Source organism: Sapajus apella, unplaced genomic scaffold (genome assembly GCF_009761245.1).
Source record: "Sapajus apella isolate SASKATOON/1434 unplaced genomic scaffold, GSC_monkey_1.0 scaffold38, whole genome shotgun sequence".
NCBI classification, from domain to species: domain Eukaryota; kingdom Metazoa; phylum Chordata; class Mammalia; order Primates; family Cebidae; genus Sapajus; species Sapajus apella.
The window spans coordinates 20654019-20680574 of NW_022436978.1; the positions used below are offsets into that span (position 1 = coordinate 20654019).

The 26556-nt window shown below is 39.2% G+C and overlaps 1 long non-coding RNA gene and 1 other non-coding gene across 2 annotated transcripts; both read right to left on the bottom strand.

Annotated features, from left to right (window-relative positions):
• Positions 1–765: 765 nt before the first annotated feature.
• Positions 766–25072, bottom strand: LOC116564981. Its single transcript, XR_004275193.1, has 4 exons — positions 25059–25072; positions 10950–10957; positions 7672–7681; positions 766–835 (listed from the first exon to the last, which is right to left on the bottom strand). It is a non-coding gene; the product is annotated as an uncharacterized LOC116564981 (long non-coding RNA).
• Positions 25073–26185: 1113 nt separating this feature from the next.
• LOC116565064 lies at positions 26186–26292 on the bottom strand. The gene has a single exon (XR_004275232.1). It is a non-coding gene; the product is annotated as a U6 spliceosomal RNA (small nuclear RNA).
• Between the last annotated feature and the right edge of the window lie 264 nt (positions 26293–26556).

A 26556-nucleotide genomic window follows, 5' to 3' on the forward strand; every position in this document is an offset into this window, starting at 1 on the left:
TCCCAAGTTTCCACAAATAACTTGTGCAGCTAGTGACATCCTCTGCAAAAGATAAGGTCTATTTTTTTTTTTTTTTTTTAATCTCAGAAATTTGTATAACCAATTGTTAAGGACCTACAAATAATCCATGACTTTATGAGAAATGCTTCTAGATACATTGTTTCTGGCTCTTGATCCTGATGCCAACAAATTTAACAAGGCTTCACCTTTATCTGGGGTCAAGGGTGGCATGTGTGTGTGTCAGGGATGGTGGATACCAAATAAGGTCCTAGAAGTCTATTATGATACTTCTAACTTCAGTGTCTTACTATCTTTTTTGAGACTTTCTTCTTTTTAGAAAAAAAATGGACTTTATATTTTAGAGCAATTTTGGGTTAAAAGCAAAAGTGAAAAGAAGGTAAGAAATTTGCCATGTGTCCTCTGCCCCAACACATGCATAGCCTCCCTCATCATCATCATCCCCTACCAGAGTGGTATGTTTGTTAAATTGGTGAACCTACACTGACACATCTTTATCATCCAAAGTCCATAGTTTATCTTAGGTTTCATTCGTGGTGCCACACATTCTGTAGGTCTGGACGAATGTATGATGACATAGTCACCATTATAGTGTATTACAAAGCAGTTTCACCACCCTAGAAATCCTCTGTGCTCTGTCTATTCTTTTTCTCCTTGAAAAACCTGATAACCACAGATCTTTTAACTGCATCTATGTTTTTGCCTTTTCCAGAAGGTTATATAGTTGAGATCATATAGTATATAGCTTTTTCAGACTGGCTTCTTTACTTAGTAGTATGCATTTCAGTTTCCTTCATGTCTTTTCATGGCTTGATAGCTCATACATCTTTAGTGCTAAATAGTATTCAATTTGCTGGATTTATAAAACAATTTATCCGTTATCCTACTGAAGGACATACTAGTTTCTTCCAAGTTTTGGCAATTCTGAACAAAGCTGCTATAAACATACATGTGCATGTTGTTGGGTGAACATAAGTTTTCAACTCTTTTGCATAAATACCAAGGAGTACAAATGCTGGGTTGTGTGGTAAGAATATGTTCAGTTTTGTGAAAAAAGCACCAAACTGTCTCCCAAAGTAGTTGTACCATTTCACACGCCCATCAGCAATTAATGAGAGTTCCTGTCACTCCACGTCATCACTGGCATTTGATGTCAGGGTGGTGAAATTTGGCCATTCTAATACGTGGGTAGTGGTATCTCATTGTTATTTCCGTTTGCATTCCTCTGAAGATATGTGATGTGGAATATGTTTTTATATGCTTATTTGCCATCTGTAGATCTTCTTTGGTGTGGTGTCTGTTAAGATCTTTGGGCCATTTTTTAATTGGGTTGTATGCTTTCTTATTGTTGAGTTTTAAAAGTTGTGTGTGTGTGTGTGTGTGTGTGTGTGTATATATATATATATTTTTTTTTTTCTTTTTTCAAGTATTTCCTCTTGGCCTGCGGATTTTCTTTATATTCTCCCAATGGTGTCTTTTGCAGAGTAGAAATTTTTAATTTTAATGAAATCCAGCTTATCAATTTTTTTTCTTTTATGGACCATGTATTTGGTATTGTATCTAAAAAGTCATCACCAGGCTGGGTGTGGTGGCTTATGCTTGTAATCCCAGCACTTTGGGAGGCCAAGGTGGGCAGATCATAAGGTCAGGAGTTTAAGACCAGCCTGGCTAACACAGTGAAACTCTGTCTCTACAAAAAATACATAAATTAGCTGGGCGTAGTGGCTGGCGCCTGTAATCCCAGCTACTCAGGGGGCTGAGGCAGGAGACTTGCTTGAATTCAGGAGGCGGAGATTGCTGTGAGCCAAGATCGCACCACTGCACTCCAGCCTGGGCAACAGACCTAGACTCTCTCTCAAAAAAAAAGTTATCATCCAACCCAAAGTCATCCAGATTTTCTTCTTTGTTATCTTCTAGGAGTTTTATAGCTTTACATTTAGATCTATAATTCATTTTGAGTTAGTTTTGTGAAGGATGTAAGACCTGTGTATAGATGCATATTTTTGCATGTGGATATCCAGTTGTTCCAGCACTATTTGCTGAAATCTTTTTTCTTCATTGTAGTGCCTTTGCACTTTTGTTAAAGATCAGTTGATGGTACTTATGTATTATGGAGGCCTGTTTCTGGGCTCTTTACTCTGTTCCATTGATCTATTTATCTATTCTTTTGTCAATACGACACTGTCTTAATTACTATAGTTTTATACTAACTCTTGAAGTCAGGTAGTGCCAGTTCTCCAGCTTTGTTCTTCTCCAGTTACTCTCTTTATTTTCCTGACAATAATCCCTTTTGTTGCTTAAGCCAGATGGAGGAAATTTGTACTTTGGAACCACAGGTCTTGACTAATACATTAAGAAGCCACCAACTCGTAGCCTTTGCTTTTTCTACTCTGCCATTTTAAAAATGAAAAATTGCATATATGTAATGAGATACCTTGGGTACTCAAGTCTAAACACAAAATTCATTTATGTTTTTTATGCACCTTATACCCATAACTTGAAGGTAATTTTTTTTTTTTTTGAGACAGTCTTGCACTGTCACCCAGGCTGTAGTGCAGTGGCGCAATCTTGGCTCACTGCAGTCTCCGCCTCTTGGGTTCAAGCAATTCTCCTGCCTCAGCCTCCTGAGTAGCTGGGATTACAGGTGTGTGCCATCACGCCCAGCTAATTTATCTGTATTTTTAGTAGAAACGGGGTTTCACCATGTTGGCCAGCATGGTCTCGATCTCCTGACCTCATGATCTGCCCAACTTGGCCTTCCAAAGTGGTGGGATTACAGGCATGAGCCACTGCACCTTGAAGATAATTTTATTTTCCCCTTGGGACAATAAAATAACAATAACACTGGATAATAAACCCAGTGTTGTGTTGTGTTCCTACATTTTGACTGGGATCTACTGCACGAGGTCAGGTGTGAAATTTTCTGCTTGTGGAATTATGTGAGAGCTCAAAACTTTCCAACTTTGGAGCATTTTGGATTTTGGATTTTTGGAATAGGGATGTTCAACCTGTAGTTAACAGTCATCTTGACTGGACCAGGGGATGTCCAGATAATTGGTTAAAGACTATTTTTAGGTATATCTGTGAGAGTGTTTCCAGATGACATTAGCATTTGAATTGGTGGACTGAGTAAAGTAGATTGCCCTCCCCAATGTAGGTGGTCATCATCAAATCTGTTGAGGGACAAGGATCAGTTGCTCATGCCTGTAATCCCAGCACTTGGGGAGGGCCAGGAGGGCAGATTTCTTGAGGCCAGGAGTTTAAGACCAGCCTTGGCAACATGGCAAAACTCTGTCTCCACAAAAAATACAAAAATTAGCCATATGTGGTGTTGCATACCTGTAGTTCCAGCTACCCAGGAGGCTGAGGAGGGAAAATCACCTGAGCCTGGGAGGTTGAGGCTGCAGTGAGCCTTTCCTACCCTGGGCAACAGAGTGAGACCCTGTCTTAAAAATAAAAAAGAAAAATAAAGAAATTAATTGAGGGCCTGAATAGAACAAAAGGCAAAAGTAGGGAAAATTTGCCTTTTTTTGGCCTCTCTATTTGAACTGGGACATCTCATTTCATTTTCTTTTGCCCTCAGACTAGGATTTATATCATTGGCTCTCCTTGGCCTTTGGACTTAGACTAAATTATGCCAACTATTAGCCTTCCTTGGTCTCCAGCTTGCAGATGGCTGCTCACAAGATTTCTCAGCCTCCATAATCCTCTGTAATTATATGAGTTAAGTCTTCATAATGTGTGTGTGTGCGTGTGTGTGTGTGTGTATCTCCTGTTGTCTGTTTCTCTTGTGAACTGTGACTAATAAAAATATCTGTTACTATGTTGTTATTTAAAATCACTTCAAACTCTTTTTTCAAATAATGGGGCTACTGGTTTCATTTCTAAGCACATGGTGCAAAAGGTTCAGATTACAGATTTGCTATGATATAAGATAGCTATCTGTGTTCAACACTCTATTCAAAGCTGTCCTGAAGTGACTCAACAAAGAGTGAGGAATACTAAATGGAAACTATGGCTAACTCAGCCAAGTGTCTTCCGCATTGTTAGAGGAGTAATTCAAACTGCAAGCCCTTCTGATAAGGGTTGGCACATCTTCATTCATTCCAAAGTTTTTGTTTGAAAAGATTCTACCACCTTCTGTATTTCATATCATAGACTAGCACCTTTCTTCCAGAAGAAAAACATTGTCAGTCTAAGCCACTTGAGGGTGCTGTAAGATCATCATGGGATCCAGTTTTATCCCCTTCACCAGAAAACCTGCTAACTAAACAAGGACTTAGGATGAGGAACTCTGACCCTAGTATATAGAGTCATTTTCGGATAATTATCTCTGATATTGTCTCCACCTTTTACTGACTGATGAATATTTTGAGGGTATTATTTTAATTTAAATCAATTCATATCATTAGGATTTGAATGAAGATGTTTCAGATTAAATCTATCATGACTGTTAGAAAAAAAGTTAAAAGATGTATGTAATACTGATATAGAATAGATTAAGGTACTTATGAAGTTCTTGGTCATGGCTGCTTATAGATCACACACACACACACACACACACACACACACACACACACACACCTCTATACCTCTTAGATGCTTGTTTTGTAGCAGTTTCTCAGAATACTATACCAGAGAACATGTCAGTTGAAAAGAATTGAAAGTTTAATGCTCAATAAATAGTATTCTTTGTCAATACATTCGGGATTGCTTTGATACCTATTTTAATGCGAAAGTAATTGGTCATCTATCTAATTATTCAACAGTAATTCTTTTTTATTTTATTGGTGACAGCAACAAAGGAGAATTTCAGGGAGTAGAAATACGTTAGTGGTTTAGTATATTGTCCTTCTTAATGGAATTCATTGGAAGATCCAGTATGCTGGGGAAAGGATTTAACCTTGATCTGGGCCACATTTGACATAGCATTTGGTTATCTGTAGACATAGTGGTCAAATTGCCAAATGCATTAATTTATTCATTTCATAAATATTTGGGGCTTAGGCTCTATTTCAGACGTTAGGGATATAATAGTAAAAAAAATACACCAATATCCCTGCCTCTATGGAGATTTTATTCTGGAGGGAGACATCTAATGAGTAACAAACATAATAAATAAGAAAATGATGTAGCGCATATATTAGAAGGTGATAGATCCTATAGAGAAAGGAGTAAGTTAGTATAAGGGGCACTGGAAGTACAGAGCGATGGGTATAGTAGTTTTAAATAATTATGGCAGATCTCATTAAGAAGGTGACATTTGAGCAAAGATTTGAAGTAGATGAGGAGTTAGTCATTCAGGTTGTTTGAGGGGAGAGAGTTTCAGGTAGAGGGAACATCTAATGCAAGTGTCCTGGGACAGAAAGGTATTTGATATATCTGAGAAATAGCAAGAAGGACGGTGTGGCAGGAACAGAGTGAGCATGGAGGATGGAGGTGTGGGGCTTTGCAGGGCATTGCAAGAACTTGGCTTTTACTGTTACTGGTTGGGAGTAGCTTCAGGGTTTTAAGGAGGAGGGCACATTATGACTTTCATTATAAAAGTATCACTTTGGCTGTTATCTAGGCAGAATTGATCAAATACCTATTGCTCATAATAAAAGGGAGAAAGTTGTATAGGATGTCTTTGTATTTCTTAGGAAATGCAATTTCCTTTTAAAATTTACTTTTCATTGCATAGAATGAGAATGTGAAGTTTCAACAGCTACAAGAAGATTAAGAGTGTGAGCAAATACTTTGAAATAGGGAGTTATCGTAGTAGAAAGAACGTGGCCTGGCATCCCAGCCGTATTTTGGGTAAATAATCGAATCTTCCATGCCTCTCTTGCCACCTTTAAGACTAAGGGGTTGGATAAGATGAACTTTGAGATCTAATCCTTAACATTCAGTGCCCTATGATGAAAACAGTTAAAGTGCTAAAACTGCATGTCTCTCTTTAAGCCAGTGTGCTTCTTTTTCTATGAAATCAGTATGAAGTTATTTTCCTATTGTATTGCAGTGCTGGTAAGTGTGGATTCCTACTGTGGTTGGTCTCTTTAAATGAATGTGATTCTTTATAGTTCCTTTAGCTGTAGTTAGAAAATGGACAAGCCACAGAACTCACAGGGAGAGATTGGCTGATCGTGGTTCGGAAGTCTCAGTTAGCAGTTCCATGAGGTAGATTGAGTTCTGGACACTGATCCTTAGTTATTCAAGTGCCGAAATTCAAGTAAGGCTTGACATACTGATACACACTAGTCAAACTAAACACTGATGTAGAAATCACACTGACAATATATTACAGGTGAACTATAAATGCGTGTGAATCAGAAACTAATATTGACTGTCAATAAATTCTCCTGTGGAAAGCCAACTTCAGTCAGAAGCTTGTTTGTAAGCCCCAAATAAGAACAAAAGCAGCCTGTTGGGTGATTTTGATGACCAATCTCATCGAACTGTATAATGTTATGCATTCATTTCCTCTACATGTATATTATTCTAAGACAATCAAAAACTCTGCTTACCTGGGCATCCTTTTCTTTCTCCCTTTAATCTCTTTCCTTACACACACACACACACACACACACACACACACACACACGCACACACACACATATAATATATAAAATATGCATATATGCCTATGCAAATATATAACATGTTAATAGCAAATATATTGAGAATATGACTGCTGCTATGTGTGTCTATATTTGAAAACTACTTTCAAATACACTGTTCAGTTTTGTTTGAACTTTCTTAAAATGGAAGTCTAATATATAAAATAGATGACAGCACAGTTACCCTTTTTGAAGCAGTGACAGGAAGCTACTAAGAACTCAACCAAGTAATATGTGTTCCTTTTTGTCTCCAGCCCCCTCTCCCTCACACACAGCAAATGATGGCTACAGAGGTTACCTTTAAGGCAGCGGTCCCCAGCCTTTCTGGCACCAGGGAGTGATTTCATGGAAGAATTATTCCATGGACTAGGGCAGTTGGGATGGTTTTGGGATGATTTAAGCGCATTACATTTATTGTGCTCTTTTCTTCTGTTACTACTACATTGTAATATACAATGAAATAATTACACAGCTTACCATAATGTGGAATCAGTGGGAGCCCTGAGCTTATTTTCCTGCAGCTAGATGTTCCTGTCTGGGGATGATGGGAGACAGTGACAGATGATCAGGCATTAGATTCTCTTAAGGAGCGTGCAACCTAGATCCCTTGCATGTGCAGTTCGCAGTAGGGTTCTCACTGCTATGAGAATCAAATGCTGCGATGATCTGACAGGAGGTGGAGCTCAGGGGGTGATGTGAGCGATAGGGAGTGGCTGTAAGAATAGATGAAGCTTAGCTCTTTTGCCTGCTGCTCACCTCCTGCTGTGTGGCCTGATTCCTAACAGGCCATGGACTGGTACCTGTCTGTGGTTGGGGTTGGGGACCCCTGTTTTAAGGAATATCTCAGACTTGTTAACAGGTTACTTCTGGCAGGGTTCTATATCACTGATCAGGTTTCAGCTTAAGATATAATAATATACTAATCAAATTTTTCTATGTCTATACTTTAATCACTCTAAAATATACTCTTATGTCTAGACTAACATCCTAGACATAGGATGTTAGTTAGAATTGTACATTGCTCTAATTCACACACACACACACACACACACACACTTTCTTTTCTGATTGTAGTCATTTCCCCAGATGGTGTTTCTTGTTCATTATGCTTTGATCTTTTGTGGTTTTACTTTCTCAGAAAGTAATTTTACTTCTAAGTTCATGAGGGCTCCAATCTTTGCCCAAGTAACACATTATAAAGCCCTTCATAATCTGGTCTTTTCCTATGTTTCCTAACTCATTTTCATTTTCAACCTTTTTCATCAATCATCAGAATTCAACCACATCGATTTTCTGGTATTTTCTAAATACACCAAGTTTTCCCCACCTTATAGCTTTTGTACTTGTTTTTTTTTTTTCCTTTTCTTTTTTGTTTTTTCGTTTTTTTTTTTTTGTTTTTTAACTTGTTTTTTGAAATAGTCTTCCCTCACTTTAATTTCTCTCTATCTTCAGTTCTCAACTTCAGGGTTACTTCTCTCTCACAGCACTCCATTTATTTCTATCGTACATTTATCATAATTTATTTCCTTATTGATTACCTGTATTCCCCACTAAAATATAAGATCCATGAAGGCAGAGCCGTATCAGTCTTGTTCATGGCTCCATGCTCTATACTTCATGGCTCTGTGCTCAGTGCCTGTCATGTAGCAGATACTAAATAAATGTATTTGAATGAATATGTACAAATATTTACATGTAAATACCACACTCACTCAGAGTAATGGATGGGTCATAGTGTGTCATATATGTGGCTGAGAAAGACTTAGCTAACCAGATTGGATGGAAGTTGGGGGCTGTAAATAAACTTCAGTTCTGGGCATTGGGACCATCTGTTGGCTTGGGAGGTAGTTATGATAAACAAAACATGTCATTGGGTATTATAGCAACTGACAAAGGGTAACATAACAAAATTCACCCATATTGCAGGTTAAACCTGAAATAAAAGTGCTTTCTATACAGGTTCAGGGATCATGGTGATTAGATACTTCAGAAGCACAGAGGTGGATTTTTTTTTTTTTTACTTGAGTTTATGGAAGGTTTTTGTTTGTTTGTTTTAAAATAAGCTCAAATATGAGTTGAATGATGTGTCGGCTAAAAACAAATGTAATCTTCTCTTTTTGTCCTTTTATCTACCACTCCAGATTTAAATTTGGATTTTGTCTTTTATTTTGTGTTAATAATTGTTTATTTCATTTTATCTGTGACTAGGGATAGTCTCTCTGTGGTAGTCCATGCTTATGGGATAAATATCTGCATATTTCCTCTATTATGGTTCTTCAGGGAAGCAGAACCAATAAGATGGGTATGTGTATATTTAGAAGGAAATTTATTTTAAGGAATTGGCTCATGTGATGTAGGAGACTGGCAAATCAAAGTATACAGGGTAGGCTGGCAAGCTGGAGACCAAGGAAAAGCTAATGCTGCAGTTTAAGTCTGAATGCTCTCTGCTGGTAGATTTTCCTCTTTCTTGGTGGGGGTCAACCCTTTGTTCTATTCAGGTCTTCAGCTAGCTGGATGAAGCCTTACCCAAATGATGGAGGGAAATCTGCTTTACTCAATGCTCATCAATTTAAATGTTAATCTCACCCCAAAATACCCTCACAGAAACATTTCAAATAATGTGTGATCACATATCTTGGCACTATGGCCCAGCCAAGTCGACATATAATTAACCATCGCAATTATGTCCTACTTCAATGCCATATTTTAGGACAATGAAGCCTATTTAAAGCATTACAACCCCATGATGGTGAAGCAGCTGGAAACCACATTATTTGAGGAACAGCTGAAGTAACTAGGAATCTATAGAAATTCTGCCTCATTTCATCTACCGGGTTCCACACTTATACACAGTCAATATCAGTCTGAGTTGAATCATTGTTTCTTGCTTATGTCAGAGTTATAATGTGAATTGTAGAGATTTCATAGTTTTTTGGTCTAAAATTTCTTTACGTTCATTCAAAGGCCTTTATCAACAGAATTTCTCAGCTTATAGTGCTTTTTTATTTTGTCACTTTCAAGATCTAGAACTTAAAGATATTTCTTATTCTCTATAGTGGTTTCTGAAAAATAATTTATGTTTCGAGCACTGAGTAAAAAATTTTGTGTCACACACTGACCAATTTCACATGTATCATTGACTCTAGGTGACTTTCTTTTCTGAGCTATCAAAGATCATTCTTAATTGTAACAGCCTAGAATTTTGCCGTTACCCATTTCATGTCTATTTCTGTGGCCACATTTTACCTCTAACAAACAAAAGAAACATCATTATGTTAGGGAAGTTGTTTGGCTATGTTTTTGTTGTTATTTTTTTCTGTGACTTTTCATTAGCCAATAATCCAGAATTTATTGTATTCATTTTCATTGGCATCATGGTGACTAGCATGAATATGAGAACTGTAATTTAGAAATTCACCTAACATTTATTTGACTATCTCTTTGTTCCAGATAGCTGTAGGTGCTGGGAATTCGATAATGAACAAATCATAGAAAAATCCCAGTTGAAAAAAGATAGCGTGACTGGTTATTGCTGGTTTTATTTTCATCCTGAGGAATCTTCCTTAATTATAAACCTATGGACTTAGATATGAAAGGAAAAGTATACTGTTTTGTATAGCCCCATCAGCTCCACAGAATAAAATAACTAGTACCTTTTTATAATTTAAAGATTTAGGGAAGAAAAAAATTCACAATAAAATAGTATAATTTCACAATAATAAATACCATCACCTTGATTATATCTGTATAATTAAAATATTTCTAAGCTGTTGCCATTACCTTTTATTTTAAGATAATTTAAAGATAACTCATTTTCTGAATTGCATAACAGAATAGTCTCTGTAGGACCCTTGGAGCTAGTGTTGTGCAAACTGTATCAGTGAAATTTCTGTACCATTTACTAGAATATTTGTTTTATGGAATAGTCTTGGTTTACACAAACTCTTTTCCCAGTGCTTATGGAGCAAGAGAGTTGAACTGGGAGACAGACTTTATATAGCTAATACTAAGTGGATTGACAGCATGTTGCTGCCTAGATATTTCTGGGCAGTCTGTCTTTCATAAAACTGTTTGTCTTTTTGAAACATTGATGCCTTATCTGTTCTGAGAACTCATATATGATATTTTTGGCATGCTTGTCCATTTAGGTTGTATGGAACTTTGAATTTTCCTGAAGCTCTATCATAGGTGTTCATTTCAGTTTCTCTAAGATCCATGCAAGACCCATACTCACTTGGGGCATATGACACACTTCCTCTCTAATGCTAGCCCTACCATATCACATCTTAGGTCTTGGAGGGAGGTATGAAAATTCTTTTAGATCTTCCTCACTTTAGCATCTATTTACTCTCTTCCAGACACTGTGTTTCTTCCAGACACTGTGTTTTATTTTCTTAAAGACCATGCAGTCATCAAATACCAGCTCCCTAAGGAACTCTTTTCAGTTTAATTGGAAAAGAGCAGTACTTAGTTTTTTTGTTTGTTTTTCTGGAAGTCATTTCTAGCTCCTGTATCCATCTTCTCTTCTGTTCCAGTAAGTTATCTTTTGTCCTGTATTGTCAATCAGTCTTCCAGCCCTATCTTAGCATGTCACATACCTGGATGATGGTCATTGCAGTAGTGATAAAATTTGACAGTAAACAAATTCTAGTTTGCAGACCTATGGCAACTGGGGATAAGGTATGGTGGCATGACTTAGGAATTACTGATTTTTTTCCTGGTCTGCATGATTAAATGGTGATCCTTTTCTCAGTTGGGTACTTACCATAGAAGGATAACTATTGTTTTGGGGACTTTCAATAATAGTGTACATGAGGAAAATCCAAAGCCTTGACTCCTGATTGCAGCTGTGACTGAGTAACAGGTACTAGACTAACCCTTTCACCGTAAACAAATCCCCTGCCACAGAAGGAAGCAACAAAATTATGTGAAGCAACCGCTTTCAGATATTGGACAATAGGCCATGAAGGATAGTGCTGTCTGAGAGAAGAAAATAAACTATATAACTGCTATTATTGCCAAGTTTTCTTGTGAGAAATACTTATTGGGCAAAGGAGCAGAGAGATGAAACCCAGACAGAGCATGGCAGCCTTGCTAAGATGATGAGACAGATATTAGAATTTGGAGAGGTGCAAACAGCTGAAATCTATGGGTTGAAGGCCATAGAGGAGAGAGCTAAGCAGGGAAATAACTCCAGAAATCTGCATAGTTTTTTTTTTTTTTTTGTATTCAATAACTAATCTGCACAAATATAGGGTGAGACTCCACAAGGCCAAAGAACAAATACAAGGGAAAGTGTAACTACTGGAAAGCTATAAGCTGAACAAATATCAGAATTTCACAGGGCTGGCACAGTTTGAATTCTAAGCGACTAGGGTGGAAAGACCTTGTGGAACACTCAGGCAATTCATTAGAGATCCCCAAAAGGCCATACTCCTTCTTGGTTTTAGTCCTAAGAAGAAGGGCTAAAACTAGCCTTGAAGTAAAATCTATTCTAGACCCTTCTTAACAATGTTGAAAAGGAAGCTTCAAAATAAACAATGTAATTCAGCATATCCAATATATATATATAGATATCACAAGTTACTAGATATGCAAAAAAATCCATGAAAATGTGACCCATAACCAGGTTAAAAAATCCATCAATAGTAACAGTTCTAGAAACAGGTGAAATTAACGGACTTGGACTTTTAAAGAGCTGTTATAAATATGTATAAAAATTGAGAGTAGGAATGGAGACAGAAGAAAGGAAAAAGAACTTCGGCATTTTTTTCTGTTGGTTTCTGCCTTGGAATAAATTCTGGTACAAGTACAAGAAAAGAAGAGAGTAGAGGTAAATTTCTTCTCCCCGTCTTCCTCTGATGGGTCTAGTCTCTGTGTCTTACACTCTCTCTCTGGAGCTATAGTAGGCTTGCCGAGGTTTACTGTGCTGTAGCAACTTGAAACAAATGGATCAGAAAATGCATAAAGGATGTTTTGGCACAGTGAATATGTGCTGACAACCTGGGACCCTGTGGAGTCCAAGAGGTATGCGAAAAAGCAGTGGATGTTTCTCTATGTCCACAAGAAAGAAAGGGCACAGAATATAGGTGAGAAAGGAGAACTCCACAGACTTGGAGGAGAATTATTTGTTTCCTCAGCCTGGACGAGGAAACCCCTAGGGAAGATGCTGTAAGATCAGAAGAAAATGCTGCCACATCTCAATAGATGATCAACACAGTGGAGGAACATGATCTCCAAGGATACCAGCTCTTAAGAATGATAACAGTTAAGATTCAAAGTACATACTCTTCTATCAGGATGGCATGGTGGCATTTAGTTAAGACTCCTAGCTCAGCAACAACTAGGGAAGAGGAAGAGGGCAAAAAGAAGGCAATCTTAAATAGTGCTAAGTGTACTATTTATTTTTGTATGTCTCAGTGTGTTTCTTGTTAAACAGACTAAAATAAAATGATATCCTGCTCTCCAATTGATGTAGCTTTAGATTCATTACTGAATAATTTTAGAAACGTACTTATTTCTATAGAGAAAGGTGAAACCAGCCAACAAATCTGTGAGAAACTAATGCACTTTGTGTAGGTGAGCAACCTACAAAGTAAAATGTAGGTATGTTATTGAAAGGAAAGGTAAAAGCATCATGGACAGCTAAAAAGAAATGATCTTCTCTATCATTTTAAAGATGTGATGATTAAATACTTGGATACTTCACTTTGTCTTACTAGCAAATATGCAGCTGCAATAAAAAATCTCCATCTACCCTATCAATGTGATCTGAGAAAACAGAATGCTTTGTCTACTTGGTTAAAGCTTTTCTTCTCTAAACATCAGGTTGATTTAAGGAAAATATACATCTAAGTGCAGTTCTAAAAGTTCCTTGCCACTCACTTGGAAAAATTTACTGTGGGTTGCAAGTTCATGTAGTACTGTTTCTGGTTAAAATACAGCAGCTTTACCATTGCTATCTCATCATACTATGGTTTCTCTGGGACACAAACTTAATTTATACAAGATGTCATTATAAAATGCTATCTAATTTAGGGTCACTTGGATTTTGTTGGTTCTTAATGCCTAAAATAACTTGTGAGTTTCCAGCTTTAAATTTCTGTGACTATGTGATCTTTAGTTTTCATAACCTTTCATCTTGGGAAAGAAATGACACTTCCTTTTCAGAGCATAGCCCAAAGTGTCATTTTATAATTAACATCAAATTGACTCATTAATTCATCTTCCTATGCCAATATGGGAGGAAAATATAATAACAAAAATAGAAATGGCTTTCTTTTTTAAGGGGTTAGCAGCCTAAAGAGAATGCTTATGTTGTGGAAAGTGCTTATAAAATTGAGAAAGGCAATAGAAATATTTAATAGCACAACAAATCAAATTGTTGCATATGGCAAGTTTTATATATATGTATATCTATATATAAATGTATAGATATAGATATAAATATTTGTTTCACATCTTTATTGGCATAAAATGTGGAAATCAGAAGGTAGAAATTGTCACCATATTTTTAAATGCTACTTAGCCTAAACTGGTAGGCTCTTATGTTCCTGAACATCATGATACTTGAGAGCTAAGAGATGAATTGGATTCCAAATGCAGTATTGTAGACTTTAGTGGTCATTTGTTGTTTTTTGGTTGCCTAGCATCTATTTTTCCTAGTTTTGGTAACAGTACTCAAGGACTCACCCTTCTTCCTTCTCTGCCTTGGGCCGTGGTTGGCCTGTAGCACAGAGTCTAAAGATAGGCATGCGACTCAGGACAGGACAATTATCTTGCTTAAACTTACGAATAAATTGGTAATTTATTACCAATAGGAATGGGCAGGTGACTTGATTTAGAACAACAGTAGTCAAGCCCAGGATCTCTGATTAAAGTGTTGAAAGAACCTAAGTTTTGTTTAATTATTATTATTATTATTATTTTTTGGAATAGCAAGCTGAAACTACTATCAGATATCTTGCTACCACATGGAGGCTTTGAATGAAGTCTACATGGAAGAGAACAGAGCTGAGAGATGGAAAGATACTGAATCCCAGGGACATCCTTTGAGATTCGGGATCAAGCTGAGCTGAGTGTGAAGATAGAGGTACTCCTATACTTTTAAGATACACAAGTCAATGAATTCCCTCCTTGTTTGCTTAGGACAAGCTTGATTATATTTTCTGTTACCTGCAGCAAAAGAGTCCTACCACTTTGAACATTTCCCACTTTCTCTCCAGATTCACTCTCTACTTTTTTTTTTTTCAACCTTCTCTGTGCCCAAGGGGACTTGCCTATAAGGATTGTATCAAATAACACATTTGCCCTCTGGCTTCTGATTGTGTTCAGCCAGTGGAAATCTCCCCAGGGAGGGCAGTCAGAACATAAATACTCTAGGGGCTCTCCCTGCTAGATCACAATAGGTTGGATGGTTCCTCTTTTTTTTTATTGCATTTTAGATTTTGGGGTACATGTGAAGAACAAGCAAGATTGTTGCATAGATACACACGTGGCAGTGTGATTTTCTGCCTTCCTCCCCCTCACCTATATCTGGCATTTCTCCCCATGCCCTCCCCCCTCAACTCCCCACCCCCCACTGTCCCTCCCCTATTTCCTTCCAACAGACCCCAGTGTCTAGTGCTCCCCTCCCTGTGTCCATGTGTTCCCATTGTTCAACACCTGCCTATGAGTGAGAACATGCGGTGTTCGATTTTCTGCTCCTGTGTCAGTTTGCTGAGAATCATGGCTTCCAGGTCCATCCATGTCCCTATAAAGGACATGAACTCATCATTTTTGATGGCTGCATAATATTCCATGGTGTATATGTGCCACATTTTCCCTGTCCAGTCTATCATTGATGGTTCCTCTTTTTTTTTTAAATCATCCAGGAGAGTGTCTCCTTCTTCTTTTTTTTTTTTTCTCCCCATTTACTTATTTTATTGCATTTTAGGTTTTGGAGTACATGTGAAGAACATGCAAAATTGTTGCATAGGTACACACGCGGCAGTGTGATTTGCTGCCTTCCTCCCCATCACCTACATCTGGCATTTCTCCCCTTGCTATCTCTCCCCAGCTCCCCACCCCCCACCGTCCATCCCCTATTTCCCCCCAACTGACCCCAGTGTGTAGTGCTCCCCTCCCTGTGTCCATGTGTTCTCATTGTTCAACACCCGTCTATGAGTGAGAACATGCGGCGTTTGATCTTCTGCTCCTCTGTCAGTTTGCTGAGAATGATGGCTTCCAGGTTCATCCATGCCCCTACTAAGGACCCAAACTCATCGTTTTTGATGGCTGTATAATATTCCATGGTGTATATGTGCCACATTTTCCCTGTCCAGTCTATCGTCGATGGGCATTGGGTTGGTTCCAGGTCTTTGCTATTGTAAACAGTGCTGCAATAAACATTCATGTGCACGTGTCCTTATAGTAGAACGATTTGTAATCCTTTGGATATATACCCAGTAATGGGATTGCTGGGTCAAATGGAATTTCTATTTCTAGATCCTTGAGGAATCGCCACATTGTCTTCCACAATGGTTGAACTAATTTACCCTCCCACCAACAGTGCAAAAGTGTTCCTATTTCTCCACATCCTCTCCAGCATCTGTTGTCTCCAGATTTTTTAATGATCGCCATTCTAACTGGCGTGAGATGGTATCTCAATGTTGTTTTGATTTGCATTTCTCTGATGACCAGTGATGATGAGCATTTTTTCATCTGTTTGTTGGCCTCATGTATGTCTTCTTTTGTAAAGTGTCTGTTCATATTCTTTGCCCACTTTTGAATGGGCTTGTTTGTTTTTTTCTTGTAAATCTGTTTTAGTTCTTTGTAAATTCTGGATATCAGCCCTTTGTCAGATGGGTAAACGGCAAAAATTTTTTCCCATTCTGTTGGTTGCCGATTCACTCTAATGACTGTTTCTTTTGCTGCACAGAAGCTGTGGAGTTTGATTAGGTCCCATTTGTCTATTTTGGCTTTTGTTGTCAATGCTTTTGGTGTTTTGGTCATGAAGTCCTTGCCTACACCTATGTCCTGAATGGTTTTGCCTAGATTTTCTTCTAGGGTTTTTATGGTGTTAGGTCTTATGTTTAAGTCTTTAATCCATCTGGAGTTCATTTTAGTATAAGGTGTCTGGAAGGGGTCCAGTTTCTGCTTTCTGCACATGGCTAGCCAGCTTTCCCAACACCATTTATTGAACAGGCAATCCTTTCCCCATTGCTTGTTTTTATCTGGTTTGTCAAAGATCAGATGGTTGTAGATATGTTGTGTTGCTTCCGAGACCTCTGTTCTGTTCCATTGGTCTATATCTCTGTTTTTGTACCAGTACCATGCTGTTTCGATTACTGTAGCCTTGTAGTATAGTTTGAAGTCCAGTAGTGTGATGCCTCCCGCTTTGTTCTTTTTGCTTAGAATTGACTTGGCTATGCCAGCTCTCTTTTGGTTCCATATGAAGTTTAAGGTGATTTTTTCCAGTTCTGCGAAGAAGGTCATTGGTAGCTTGATGGGGATAGCATTGAATCTGTAAATTACTTTGGGCAGTATGGCCATTTTCATGATATTGATTCTTCCTAACCATGAACATGGAATGTTTCTCCATCTGTTTGTGTCCTCTCTTATTTCGTTGAGCAGTGGCTTGTAGTTCTCCTTGAAGAGGTCCTTTACGTTCCTTGTTAGTTGTATTCCTAGGTATTTTATTCTCTTTGTGGCAATTGTGAACGGAAGTTTGTTCTTGATTTAGCTCTCTTTAAGTCTGTTATTGGTGTATAGGAATGCATGTGATTTTTGCACATTGATTTTGTATCCTGAGACTTTGCTGAACTTGCTTATCAGTTTCAGGAGATTTTGAGCTGAGACGATGGGGTCTTCTAGATATACAATCATGTCGTCTGCAAATAGAGACAATTTGACTTACTCCTTTCCTATTTGAATGCCCTTTATTTCTTTTTCTTGACTTATTGCTCTGGCTAGAACTTCTAATACTATATTGAATAGCAGTGGTGAGAGAGGGCATCCTTGTCTGCTGCCACATTTCAAGGGGAATGCTTCCAGTTTTTGCCCATTCAGTATGATGTTGGCTGTTGGTTTGTCATAAATAGCTTTTATTATTTTGAGTACGTTCCATCAATACCTAGCTTATTGAGGGTTTTTAGCATAAAGGGCTGTTGAATTTTGTCAAAGGCCTTCTCTGCATCAATTGAGATAATCATGTGGTTTCTGTCTTTGGTTCTGTTTATGTGGTGAATTACGTTTATAGACTTGCGTATGTTGAACCAGCCTTGCATCCCCGGGATGAAGCCTACTTGATCATGGTGGATACGCTTTTTGATATGCTGTTGCAATCGGCTTGTCAGTATTTTATTGAAGATTTTTACATCTATGTTAATCATGGATATTGGCCTGAAGTTTTCTTTTCTTGTTGAGTCTCTGCCGGGTTTTGGAATCAGGATGATGTTGGTCTCATAAAATGATTTGGGAAGATTTCCCTCTTTTTGGATTATTTGGAATAGTTTCAGAAGGAATGGTACCAGCTCCTCTTTGTATGTCTGGTAGAATTCGGCTGTGAACCCGTCTGGACCTGGGCCTTTTTTGGGTGGTAAGCTCTTAATTGCTGCCTCAACTTCAGACCTTGTTATGGGTCTGTTCAGGGTTTCGGCTTCTTCCTGATTTAGGCTTGGGAGGAGGCAAGTGTCCAGGAATTTATCAATTTATTCCAGGTTTATTAGTTTATGTGCATAGAGTTGTTTGCAATAACCTCTGATGATGGTTTGAATTTCTGTGGAATCTGTGGTGATATCCCCTTTAACATTTTTTATTGCATCAATTTGGTTATTCTCTCCTTTCTTTTTTATTAATCTGGCTAGTGGTCTGCCTTTTTTGTTGATCTTTTCAAAAAACCAGCTCCTGGATTCATTGATTTTTTGAAGGGTTTTTTGTGTCTCTATCTCCTTCAGTTCTGCTCTGATCTTAGCTATTTCTTGTCTTCTGCCAGACTTTGAGGTTTTTTGATCTTGCTCCTCTAGCTCTTTAAGTTTTGACGATAGGGTATCAATTTTTGATCTCTCCTTGCTTCTCATGTGGGCACTTATTGCTATATATTTTCCTCTAGAGACTGCTTTAAATGTGTCCCAGAGATTCTGGTATGTTGTGTCTTCATTCTCGTTGGTTTCGAAGAACATCTTAATTTCTGTCTTCATTTCATTGTTTATCCAGTCAACATTCAAGAGCAAGTTGTTCAGTTTCCATGAAGCTGTGCGGTTCTGGGTTAGTTTTTGAATTCTGAGTTCTAACTTGATTGCACTGTGGTCTGAGAGACTGTTTGTTACGATTTCCGTTCTTTTGCATTTGCTGAGGAGTGATTTACTCCCAATTATGTGGTCAATTTTAGAGTAGGTGTGATGTGGTGCTGAGAAGAATGTATATTCTGTGTATTTGGGGTGGAGAGTTCTGTAAATGTCTATTAGGTTTGCTTGGTCCAGGTCTGAGTTCAAGTCCTGGATATCCTTGTTAATTTTCTGTCTGGTTGATCTGTCTAATATTGACAATGGGGTGTTAAATTCTCCCACTATAATTGTTTTGGGAGTCTAAGTCTCTTTGTAAGTCATTAAAAACTTGCCTTATGTATCTGGGTGCTCCTGTATTGGGTGCATATATATTTAGGATCGTTAGCTCTTCTTGTTGCATTGATCCTTTTACCATTATGTAATGTCCTTCTTTGTCTCTTTTGATCTTTGTTGCTTTAAAGTCTAATTTATCAGAGATGAGAATTGCAACTCCTGCCTTTTTTTGCTCTCCATTTGCTTGGTAAATCTTCCTCCATCCCTTTATTTTGAGGCTTTGTGTATCCTTGCATGTGAGATGGGTTTCCTGGATACAGCACACCGATGGGTTTTGGCTTTTTATCCAGTTTGCCAGTCTGTGTCTTTTGATTGGGGCATTTAGTCCATTTACATTTAGGGTTAATATTGTTATGTGCGAATTTGATACTGCCATTTTGGTGCTAGCTGGGTGTTTTGCCCTTTAGTTGAGCTGGTACTTGTTGTTCCTTTATATGTGTAGAGCCTCTTTCAGGAGCTCTTGTAGAGCTGGCCTGGTGGTGACGAAATCTCTGAGTACTTGCATGTTCCCAAAGGATTTTGTTTTTCCTTCGCTCATGAAGCTTAGTTTGGCTGGATAGGAGATTCTGGGTTGAAAGTTCTTCTCTTTAAGTATGTTGAATATTGGCCCTCACTCTCTTCTGGCTTGTAGGGTTTCTGCTGTGAGATCTGCTGTGAGTCTGATGGGCTTCCTTTGGTGGGTAACCCGACCTTTCTCTCTGGCTGCCCTTAGTATTTTCTCCTTCATTTCGACCCTGGTGAATCTGACGATTATGTGCCTTGGGGTTGCTCTTCTTGACGAATATCTTTGTGGTGTTCTCTGTATTTCCTGGACTTGAATGTTTGCCTGCCTTGCTAGGTTGGGGAAGTTTTCCTGGATAATATCCTGAAGAGTATTTTCCAGCTTGGATTCATTCTCTTCGTCACATTCAGGTATGCCTATCAAACGTAGATTAGGTCTTTTCACATAGTCCCACATTTCTTGGAGATTTTGTTCATTCCTTTTTACCCTTTTTTCTCCAGTCTTGCCTTCCTGTTTTATTTCATTGAGTTGATCTTCGACCTCTGATATCCTTTCTTCTGCTTGGTCCATTCGGCTGTTGATACTTGTGCATGCTTCACGAAGTTCTCGTGTTGTGTTTTTCAGCTCCATCAATTCACTTATATTCCTTTCTATTTTGTCCATTCTCATTAGCATTTCGTCAAATCTTTTTTCAAGGTTCTTAGTTTCTTTGCATTTGGTTAGAACGTGTTCTTTAAGTTCACAGAAGTTTCTTACTACCCACCTTCTGAAGTCTGATTCTGTCATTTCATCACACTCGTTCTCCCTACAACCTTGTTCCCTTGCTGGTGAGGAGTTGTGATCCCTTGTAGGAGGAGAGGTGTTCTGGTTTCGGGTGTTTTCATCCTTTTTGCGCTGGTTTCTTTCCATCTTTAAGGATTTATCCACCTGTCGACTTTGTAGTTGCTGGCTTTCAGATTGGGTCTCAAATCTTTCAGATTGATGTTCTGTTTGTTGATGATGAGGTTATTTCTGTTTCTTGGTTTTCCTTCTGACAGTCTGGCCCCTCTGCTGTAGGTCTGCTGAGGTTCACTCCAGGCCCTGCTTGCCTGGGGTTCACCTGCAGCAGCTGCTGAACAGTAAGGGTTGTTACCAGTTTTCTTCTTCTGCTATCTTTGTCCCAGAAGGATACGCGCCTCATTTCAATCTGATCTCTCCTTTATGAGGTGGCTCTTTGGATATACAGGGGTCAGGGAGCTGCTTGAGGAGACGGTCTCTTCTTTATAGGAGCTCAAATGGTGAGCTGTGAGCTCTGTTGTTCATTCAGAGCTGCTGGGCAGGTACGTTTAGGTCTGCTGCAGCAGAACTCATAAACTGCTTTTTGTTCCCAGGTGCTCTGTCCCAGGGATTTAGGGCTTTATGAGTTTCGGTTATGCTGCTGCCTTCTCTTCTCTTTTTTTTTTTTTTCTTCAGAGCTGGCCTGCCCAGCAAGGAGGCAGCCTAGTCACTGACTGCCTGTATAGGCTTTGCTGAGCTGCTGTGGGCTCCGCCCAGCTGCCAAGTGAACTTCCCTGCCGTCCTGTTTATATGGGTGTAGTTAGAACTGCTTTGGCGATGGTGGCCCGCCTCTGTTGAGGTGGAGTCTCTCTGTAGTGGCGGGTTGCCTTGGCAACAGTGGGCTGCCTCTGCAATGGCGGGTTGCCTTGGCAACGGCGGGCTGCCTCAGCAACGGCGGGCTGCCTCAGCCTTGGCTGACTACCTCCGTAGTGGTGGGCTGCCTCAGTAATGGCGGATGCCCCTCCCCCACAGAGCTGGACCGTCCTGGATTCAGCTGTGCTTGCTGTGAAACTCTCAATCCAGAGTTTCTGGTTGCTGTTCTTTTGTGGGGGTGGGACCAGCCGAGTCTGATCGCCTGGCTCCCTGCCTCAGAGCCTTTTTTAAGTTGGTGTTCCAGTCGCCTGTTGAAGAGGCGCCGGGGTCTGTTTGTTTTCCCCTGCGGCCACTCACTGCGCTGGCTTAAACAGCAGCACTGAGGTTTGTGGCGCCTTTTTTTTTTTTTGCCCTGGAATCTACTGTCCTGGTTCCCTGCTCAGTCCCCTTTTTAAACAGACAAATGGGCGACTTCCCATGGCTCCAATCGCGAGCCAAAAGGGCACCCGGACCGGTGTATTTTGTACGGAGAACCGCTGCTCCGGGGCGCCGACAAAGCAGCCGCGCGGGGCAAAAACAGTGGCTCCGGCTGGCACAGCCGCGCTGGCCGAAACAGCCGCGCTGGTGACCTCTGGAGCTCCTCCGCCTGGGAATTGCCTAGTCTGTGGGCAATAAAAATGCAGCGTCCACTCACCGTCTGTGATTTCACTGGGAGCTGCAATCCTGAGCTGTTCCTAAATGGCCATCTTGGATCCTCTGAGTGTCTCCTTCTTCGATGGTTCCTCTTTTAAAGGCTGTTGGTCTTGTCAAGTGTCCTTTCCTTTCCAAATGTCAGTAGCCATCTTCTCCCTGTACACTGTCAGATCCAGGGGAGTTTTACCATCTCACAATTGGAAGCCCTAGAACAGAACATTATCCTTAACTGATTTCCCTTAGTGCTTCCTATATTTCTGTAAATAGTGTCTCTATTAAATTCTTCCCAATTATACAGTTTGAGTGAGCCATCTCTTTCTGCCAGGAGCCAGAGTGATACATGCTGCATTCATTTTAGTATTCAGAATAAGTGGAAAATGCAGCAATTTTAAAAGACAAAATAAGATTTGCCATTTGAAGAGTTATTGTTTTATAGTTAATGCCCAACTGAGTATCATGTTAAGATTTTAGAATTTTTGCAATACATGGAATTTTAGGAAGTCTGTGATGAAGGGAACTGAAAGCTGTTGGCATCTACATGAGTGGGGACTTAATTTAAGATTTTGGATTATTTTCTAGTCTACCACTCGCATAAACTACCTTTTAGTGCAAGCATGGTGGAAACCTGCATCTTTCTTACCCGTCATATCTCTAGGTAAGTATCATTATGCTCTTATAAATTTATATTTTCACTTCTCCAGGTCTTAGAAAGAGGACTGCTTGAATTTTTGTGAATAAACGAATAAAGGCAATAATTTTAAGATGCACACTGAAACTCAGTGAATTTACATCGCATGATTTAGAAGAACAGATTTTCCATAGGTCTTTGTATAGTTCAGAGGGACACAGCAACAAGTATGCTAATTTCAGATTTATTCACTGAAGCAAGTTCTGAAGAAGTCAACTAGGTATTGTGTACTTACTCTGTATATTTTAGGTATTAAGATTAATTTAAGATGACTTATCATTCACACTTTTTACCATGTTAGGCTTTTCTTCAATTAGTCCGAATTGATGAGCCTGATGAGCTTTTTTAGTGATACAACATTTAAAAGATTAACTACATTGAACATGTGTAGTGGATGAACAACAGTGTCTATTCAATATTAGCTTGAGGCTGTGGAGTATATTCAATAGTCAACATGAAGCAAAATATTATTTATGCTTTGAAAAGAGAATACTTTACTAAATTAGTTAAGACACTTTTCTCATCTCTTCTGGCTTTCCCTGGCTCTTTGCTTACAGCACTGTTTTATATTGGACTGCAGTTCAGACTAGTAATAAATATGTGATTGCCACATTCTTCTGAACCACAATATCTGCTAATGGTGCTAATCAAACAAAATATTTGGATTGCCCCAACCTAAGAAAAAAATCTAAGCCATAGGCTCACTAGGTGTATCCTGTTATATGTGTAGCATACTTCCTTTCAGTCCCTTCCAACAACAAGCTTAAAAAATATGTGCCAGTCTTCAGGCAAATATAATAGACAAAACAGCTAAGAATATAAATGTTATAATTAACATGACATAAGAGTTCTGTAATAGGAACTAGGGATTCAGTTTATGAAAGTCAAAACGTGGATTTTCACCTTCCAGATAAAGGAAAAGCTCAAGCCTGACAAATATGGTAGGGTTGTTTTTACTCCTCAGTCATAAGTCAGTGAATAGGTAGGTAGGTAGGTGGGTAGGTAGATAGATAGATGATTCCTGTGCTATAGAATTCTGCTAGGCACCCTTGTTAATTCAAAAGTACAAAGAGATATGATTCCTGCCCTTAAGGACAGTGTAATCTACTGTAAGATAAATGAACTATTAAGACAAGTCCTCTAGTAATACCGCCCTCCGAAATGTTATGGCTTCTTTTTTTTTTTTTTTTTTTTTTTTTTGAGACGGAGTTTCACTATTGTTACCCAGGCTAGAGTGCAATGGCGCGATCTCGGCTCACCGCAACCTCCGCCTCCTGGGTTCAGGCAATTCTCCTGCCTCAGCCTCCTCAGTAGCTGGGATTACAGGCACGCACCACCATGCCCAGCTACTTTTTTGTATTTTTAGTAGAGACGGGGTTTCACCATGTTGACCAGGATGGTCTCGATCTCTTGACCTCGTGATCCACCCGCCTCGGCCTCCCAAAGTGCTGGGATTACAGGCTTGAGCCACCGCGCCCGGCCTGTTATGGCTTCTTACACTGCCGTGTGTTAATAGTTCACTTCTCTTAAGTTAGATTACGCTTGATTATCCAATATTGACACATTATTATTATTATTATTATTTCCATTTATTTATTTTATCGCATTTTAGGTTTTGGGGTACATGTGAAGAACATGCAGAATTGTTGCATAGGTACACATGTGGCAGTGTGATTTGCTGCCTTCCTCCCCATCACCTGCATCTGTCATCTCTCCCCTTGCTATCTCTCCCCAACTCCCCACCCCTCACTGTCCCTCCCCTATTTCCCCGCAACTGACCCCAGTGTGTAGTGCTCCCCTCCCTGTGTCCATGTGTTCTCATTGTTCAACACCCGCCTATGAGTGAGAACATGCGGTGTTAGATCTCTGCTCTTCTGTCAGTTTGGAGAGAATGATGGTTTCCAGGTTCATCCAGTGCACGTGACACATTATTATTAACAAAAGCCTGTAGTTTACATCAGGATTCACTCTTTTTTTTAATTGTACTTTAGGTTCTGGGGTATATGTGCAGATCATGCAGGATTGTTGCATAGGTACATACATGGCAATGTGGTTTGCTGCCTCCATCCCCCCATCACCTATATCTGGCATTTCTCCCCATGTTATTCCTCCCCAACCTCGCCCCCCTGACTGTCCCTCACCAAACCCCTTCAACAGACCCCATTGTGTGATGCTCCCCTGTGTCCTTGTGTTCTTATTTTTCAACACCTGCCTATGAGTGAGAACATGTGGTGTTTGATTTTCTGTTCTTGTGTCAGTTTGCTGAGAATGATGGTTTCCAGATTCATCCATGTCCCTACAAAGGACACAAACTCATCGTTTTTTATGACTGCATAGTATTCCATAGTGTGTATGTGCCACATTTTCCTTGTGCAGTCTATCGTCAATGGGCATTTGGGTTGGTTCCAGTTCTTTGCTATTGTAAACTGTGCTGCAATGAACATATGTGTTTTGTAAAGTTCTGAGTTTTGAGAAATGTATAATGGCATGTGTTCACCATTACAGTATGATACGAAATAGTTTCATCACCCTCCCAAATCTCCTATGCTCCACCTCCCCTCCATTCCTCCCTAAGCCTGGCAACCACTAAGCTTTTACCGTGCTCATAGTTTTACCTTTTCAAGGATGTTAATAAATAGTATGTGGCTTTTTTAGACTGCCTTCTTTCACTTAGCAATATACAGTTACGTTTCCTGCATGTCTTTGGTGGCTTGATAGTTCATTTATCTTTTTTTAAATCACTGAAGAATAGTACATTGTATGGATGTACCACAGTATGTTTAGCCATTCACTTACTAAAGGATATCTTGGTTGTTTCCAGAAACTACAGTGCATGAGTGATAAGTGCTCTAAGAAAGATGCATGGTGTTAAAAATGAAGAATTAGTTTGGCATTTAGAGGAGACTTCACAGAGGAGGAAACACAAGCTGAGTCTTGAAGGGTTAGTAGGAATAGAAAGGTATACTGGGGCAGGAGTCAGGGGAACAGGTAACTATAGGCAGAGGAGAACACATACAGAGATGTGAGATGGCATGGCGCACGGAAGGCACCTGCAGAAACCCAATATGGCTGTGGAGTAATGCAGGCTGGGGCTGGGCTAGAGGAAGCAGAAGAGGCTATCCTCGGAGGACTTGGTATGTTAAAGAGTTTAGATTTATTCTGGATAAATTGAGAGCTATTGAAGGATTTTAAAAAGAAGAGTGATTTAAAAATAATAATGCGGCCAATAGAACATTTTAAATTACATATGTGGTTCACATTGTATTTCTGTTGGCTAGTTTTTATTTGGATATCCTGTCATCAGTTTGAAAATTCCACATCTAAAATGAAATGTATCATTTTGCTCTCAAAACCAGTTCTTCTCTTTTCTATTTCTGCTGGTGGTGTCATAACCCATCTTCCCATTCCCTCATTAGCCTAAAATCTGGCTGTACTAAAACATACCAATAGCCTCCTAATAAATATGGAACACTTCATGAATTTGCATGTCTTCCTTACACAGGGACCATGCTAATCTTCTCTGTATCATTCTGATTTTAGTATATGTGCTGATGAGGCAAGCACCTAACATTTTTGTGATCCTTATTTTCATTGGTCTTTTTTTCCTACTACTGCTTCATGCAACTGAATCTTTACTTTCTTGATTATCTTCCTCCTTTGACTTCTGTAACTCTGAGCTACTAGAGTTCCTATCCAATTTCTCTGATTACCTTTTCCCTGCCTCTTTCTTTCACTGGCTTCTCCTCTTCTTCATTCCTTAAAGATCTAGCCACATGCTCTGCTTTGTCTCTCTTCCCTCCTCTTTGGATATCTCATCTATTATAATGA